Here is a 6346-nt window from a genome sequence, read left to right on the forward strand (position 1 = left end):
GGACTTTGGGGTAGTGACTTTGCACTCGCCACCCAAAGAGGGCATGATTTTAAATGATTTTAACCCCTGTGTAACAAAGAGAGGGACGATCTACCTATGGCTATTGATGTCAAGAGCTCTGTGGAGCCTCTATGTTCAAAGGCAGTCTACCTTGCTGGGAAACAACAGCAGAGACCTTTCCCAGGTTTCAGGCTACCATCTTGTCTATCCTACTTTTTAAAAAAAAGAGATAAGTGGTGAAAAAGTAGCAAGCAAGTTGGCAAATAATGGAAAGTTTATTTTACTTTTCTAGGATTGGAACCAGTCATGGTGATAAACTACTTTTTAAACATTGTGATGAATAAGAGTACCTTTGAATTATTTCCTAATGCCTACCCAAGGGAGAAATCGAGCCTCCATGTATCGATGCAGTCTACCTGTGGGCACCAAGTGCTTAGAGGAAAGCTCTCGCCTTTTAGCCACCTCTGATGAACAAATACGAACAAGGTAAGAACTCCCTTGTCGTCACACTTTCCATACGACCAGGAACCATTCCAGGAACGTTCTCCTCGGCAACAAAACCCAACACAGTCAGCCCAAGGTCTGAAGAGGTGCACCTGTAATCGAAAAATCGTGGTTCTAGTATTAAACCCTTGAAAAAGGAATTTTGCAAGAGGCAGGAGAGAAGGGGCGGCGTCCCTTCCCATAAAGTCAGCACGAAGCCACGTTATGCCCTTTGGAAGCTCATCTGAAATCCATATATGGCTCGGGATCCAGAATCTTGCTGACATGTGGTTCTATTGTGTGTGTGTGTGTGTATGGTTTTTTTCCGTTGTCACAATCCCAAATGATCTGCTCGCAACTCATACACAGTTTAGATAACTGCGCCAGAGGGAAATGACCTGGACAATAAGGAATTTTTAGTGCTGAGAGCGGGGGGTGCAGAACACTTGGTGTGTTAAGACAGGGTGGAGGATTAATGATCTAATACAAGTTGCAAAGAGCAAATATTTAATTGCCAAGCAAGGGCCGTTGTCAAGGCTCCACTTCCCTGCTTCCTCCCCCCTTCTCTTCTCTCTCTCTCTCTCTTTAACTGCATGAGACTATAAAAGCTGAAGCTCTCTCTCTCTCTGGAGATCAGCATCCTGTTTTCACAGTGGCCCGCCAAGCAATCCACCTGGAAAAACGCACAAGCAGGATGCGGGACCCACAACCTCTCTGGCTACCGTTTCTCAGCCACTGTTATCCAGCAGCATAACCCCCTTGATCCTGGAGACCAGAACTTAGGAAAGTTACTCTCTTATTTCTCCCACGTGATCTGGGATTTGTAGTCCAAAAAACCTAACTTTTCCAAGGGCTCTCGGCAGCCTGTAGCTTTCTTGGCTGCAGCCCCTGCCTGCCTCATCTTCCATGTATTTTCCCAGTCCCCTTTCCACAGCCGCCACCGCTCCTGTGGCAGTGAGTTCCACCGTCTGAGGACACGCTTCCACTTTGGCCTATTCCAAATCTTCCACTGTTCTGTTTCAACTGATGACTTTGGGTTCTGATGCCAGGAGCGAAGGATTTCTGTTACACTCCCGACGCTGCGCTCGCCTACCACGCCGTCCTCTTCGTCCTGCCTCGGCCACGCCTGGGCTGGAATTACATGCTGCAGATAACCTGCAGTAAACTACCTATTGTGGGTTATCTGCAATCCAGAGTGAAACTGCTCCATTACACACGTGTTTTAATGTGACAAAGACAGAGCCCCTGGCTGCCCCATCTCCTGGCAAGGACGACCCTCGCCAGCCTGCACCGGCCACCCAGCAGCGTCGGTATTACCTGGAGAGTCAGCTTCGGCAGCTGCCCTTCCTCCTCTGCAGGGCTTCCTTGTCTGGGGGAGCGGCTGGACGGGTGTCTTCCCAGCTCTCAAAGATGCTGCCTCCACAACCACCATCATCCAGACCCCTGCCTGCCTGAAGCCTTACTGCCCTTTAAAATGGTGCCCCATGAACGCTATACGAAAGTGCAGTGAAGTATAAGGTCAAGTGAAACGACGTACACCTTACTGCGCACAGAGACCGTGCTGTTCTGGTGCCTCTCCGAAACGTTATGTCCCGGCTGTGCCCAGTCATGGGTTCTTGGGGGCTGCCGGGAGGAAGAGAGCTGCTTCGGAAGGTTATGACCTTTCTATTGGAGGAATCTTTGAATTTTGGAGGTCTGTGCGTTTTGTTAAATTATCTGCCAATTACTTGGAAATCTGCCCAAAAAGAAAGGTGTTTCCCTCACCTTTGCCTCACCTTTGTGATATCTAAGCAACTGATTTTGCATCGCGGGGAGGGGGAAACTAATCATCATCATCATCATCATCATCATCATCATCATCATCATCATCATCATCATCATCATCATCATCATCATCCTGTTTTAAGTGTATTTACTTATTTGTTTCCCCATCCCACCCCAAAAAGCTAAAGTGAATTCCAGATGGCAAGACGTCCTTCTGGAAAAGTTTGCATCACTTGAAATCTGTGGAAAGAGAAGGTTGAGGATCTCCGGGCCGTTGTTGCTGCTGCCAAGTGTGAGATGCAGTTTGTGTGTGTGTGTGTATGTGTGTGTTTGTACGCGCATGCGCTCGCGCCTGTCCTTTGGGGTTTGTTATCCAAACCAAACTGAAGCCTCCTCGCACCGCCCTGCAAAGGGCCCGGCTGGATTAGTCATCGAGGAAGCAGCTGCAGGGAGAAAAAAGGAGCTTTATTTGGAAATGTGGAGAATGGAGAGAGGAGGCTGGGAAGGTCTTTGCAAAAGCCGGCTTGGAAGGAAGCCGTGCTTTTTCACCTGGTGCGAATTTCGCCACGTTTCCTGGGAACCCGTTGTATTAGCTCACCACATCAGCCTTCTTATTAACAGCCCTGTGGGCTGCAGCCGCGGAAGAGAGAGAGGCAGGATGATCGGGGCAGGCCAGGAGTGGAGAACTTTGCCTCTGGGGCCAAATCAATAAATATCTGTAGGATTCCCCGGGCAGTGTTGCCCCTTCCACCTCAAACCCTCCTCCCATTCAAAAGGATGGGGTGTGCCCCTCTTCACAGGACTTGACTAGAAATTAAGAACTTTTAAGCCAAAAGAAGCAGGAATTTGGGGACCTTCCTTTTCAGCCCCTTCCGCTCTTCCCCAGGAGGGTGTCAACCTCCAGCCCTCCGGTTCAGAGGCGTTCCCTTACTTTGAGCTAAGCAAGCCCTTCCGTTTACACCGGATTTGACCTCCAGCAGTTCTTTCAGGGCTTTCGCCTCGTTCCATGACCGGAGATCTGTTTTCATGAAGGGGTTCAACCTGAGAAATGTCTTTTGCATATCTTGGAAAAGTCCTTCAGGGTGTGTGTGTGCATGAATGCATGCAATTACCTTGCAGCACCCCTATGAGTGAGCGATTTCCATATGAATCCATATTTTTTTCCATGTGAGCTTTCTTCACTGTCCCGCTTTCACACCCATACGCGGTGATCGGGAAGGCAAGAGGGTGGATGATCTTGGTCTTTGGTCTCCTGTGACCCATCCTTACCCTTGGCGATCTTTTCTGATTCCTTCTTGGCTGCCCTTCCGAGTCTCAGCCTCCTTCTGATTTCTTGGCTGCAGCCTCCACCATTTGGATGGACGACTGAATCAAGGGAGACAAAATCTCTTAACGCTCTAATGGTGCATATGTGGAAAATTCCCAGAACCTTGTGGGAGACCCTTGGTGGCACAGCCAGCTCTGGTTCTCTCACAGAAGATACAGTGGACCCTCGACTTACAGACGGCTTGACTTACAGACTTTTCGAGTTACAGACTTCTCTGGCTGCAAAATTTAGATTCGACTTGCAGCCAGAGAATCGACTTACAGACCAGAAAAAACCAAAATGGAATAAAAATAGAATAAAAACCACTGGTTATGGGATTACAGTGGGGTCTTGACTTGAGAACTTAATCCGTATTGGAAGGCGGTTCTCAAGTCAAAAAGTCTGTAGGTCAAGTCTCCATTGACCTACAGTGCATTGAAAACCGATTAATCCCGTAACAGGCCGTTTTTGTTCCATTTTGGGTTTTTTCTGGTCTGTAAGTCAAATCTCAGTCTGCAAGTCAAACCTAAATTTTGCAGCCAGAGAAGTCTGTAACTCAAAAAGTCTGTAAGTCAAGCCGTCTGTAAGTCAAGGGTCCACTGTAATCGGTTTTCAGTGCATTGTAGGTCAATGGAGATTCGACTTACAGACTTTTCGACTTGCAGCCACCATTCCAATACGGATTAATTCCTTAAGTAGAGGGTCCACTGTATGGGCCTTTCCTTCCCTGATGAAGAAGAGGGAGAGAGAAAGTACACAGGAGAAGCCCTGCATTGACCAACGGGCTTTCTACCGCTGGGAAGAAATGTAGGCGAATGGGACAGGTTGACGGGATGAGTGCCGTGTGGGTCCTTGCAGCCACTTCACACTCGGTAGGCATTGTGGCAGACAGATGAAGAGATGGCCGCCTCCTCATCAGCTTCCCTCCAGAGTTCTCCTTAAGCTACACAAGAGCACGGACGTTAAAAATGTTGGCCACCCTTCCCATTCCTTTTCAGAGAAGTTCCACTGAAGGCTGCGGTGGTGGGTGTGGTCAAAGCAAAAGGGGTGGGGCTTAAAATCCCATCTTGATTGAGCTTAAAGCCCTTACGTGCCGATAATTAAGTCTTAGGAGAAGCATTACCAGCTTTGAGAAGGGTGCGAACCGATCCAGCAACTTGGAAACTGCCTCACAATGATGGAGGAGAGAAATCTTATACTGGGAAATCTCATACTGGGACCGCAAGGGGGCTTGGAGATGTACGTCCCCACCGTCAGGTGCATCAGCACCACCCCAGTTAGGAGCATGGTGGCCATCATCCTTGAAACCGCGAACAGGTCCGGTCCCTCTGCGCCTTCCACCCACGCATTTGGCCGGTCTCGCCGTTAACATTAACAAACTGTAACAAGAGACCGAAAGGCCGTTAATAAAACCACCGGCTGAACTAATGTTTGAGTTATGACTCGTTAAGATTATCCTTTCAACATTCCAAGGTGCTGAAGCCAAGGGAACAGGGCAGAAACTTTCACAAATTGCCTTAAAAGTGAACATGACACACCAGATGCCGACTGGGAAAGATTAGACCAAGTTAGGAGAGGGAAACCATATAGGGCGGCTTCGAATGGGTCAGCAGCCGCTCCTCGTTTCCCGAATCACACCTCTTAGGTCAAGGGAAGGAGAAAGTGGGTTGGGGATAAAAAAAGGCAACTCAGTACAAAAATTTGTATTTATAGAAGCTTTTTGTCTAAATACTTGGTGAAAGAATTTTAAACGATCTGCTCTCAAAAGGGAAGGAGGGCGCGATCCTCCGAGACTTTGCGTCTCTTACTAATGTAAGCAGTGGTGGGGTTTTTTTTGCTGCCTCTTAGGACTGCATGTTTATGCCCCAAATTCACTAAATTGAGTTTCCAGGTATTAAAAATACTCCCCAGCTGTTCATGTTTGGTAAGGCTGCTCACAGTCCACTGCCTTGATACGGACCTTTGGTTTCTGAATCTAATACTTCCTTGACTTCTGTATTTTTAGCACAGGGACGGGCAAAATGCCTCTTCCTAGATGTTGTCAGATTACCATTCCCAGCAGCCGTGGTATACCGCATAACTGGCGGTGAAGAAAGGAAAGGTCTGGTCTAACAGCACCTGAAGGCTGTATTTTACTACCTGTGCTTTAAGGCAAATATCTACTTTTTTTAAGATTCTAGGGGGAAATTCTTTTTAAAGGCAGAAAGTGCTTGCTTGCTTGCTTGCTTGCTTGCTTGCTTGCTTGCTTGCTTGCTTGCTTGCTTGCTTGCTTGCAAATATCTTTACCCTGCCTTCTTCCATAAGAAGGAATCATTGGAGCCCTACGAGGGGTGCCATATCCCTCAAGTAAAGCTCAGAAGATCTCAAAACCATCCTCTCCCAGGTGAGGAAAGAAGGTGCCTGAGGGTGCCACCATGTGGTCTCCAGCAAGCCAGCTCTGAGTGTTTTCATTTCGCTGACGGACAACTCCTTTCCTTTTACCTCCTATGTCTGACGAAGGGGACGTGTCCACGAAAGCTCACGTTAAAACATAACCGTTCAACTTTAAGGTGCCTCAAGATTTTTGTCTTTTTAATTATTATTATTTTCCTTTGGGTTTTGCTTGATGTGCTTGTATATAGATTAACGCAGTTACCTCCTCTTAGGATTATTCATACATTTGCAAAATATGTAAGCATTCAAATAATCTTCAATCCTACGCTTTTTAAAAAAATATCTAGCCTGCTGAAGAATTCCAGAGCACTTGGACGCTTGCATATTTCATACAATGAAATAAATAAGTATTCCTTATAA

This window comes from Pogona vitticeps, chromosome 11 (genome assembly GCF_051106095.1).
Source record: "Pogona vitticeps strain Pit_001003342236 chromosome 11, PviZW2.1, whole genome shotgun sequence".
NCBI lineage: Eukaryota > Metazoa > Chordata > Lepidosauria > Squamata > Agamidae > Pogona > Pogona vitticeps.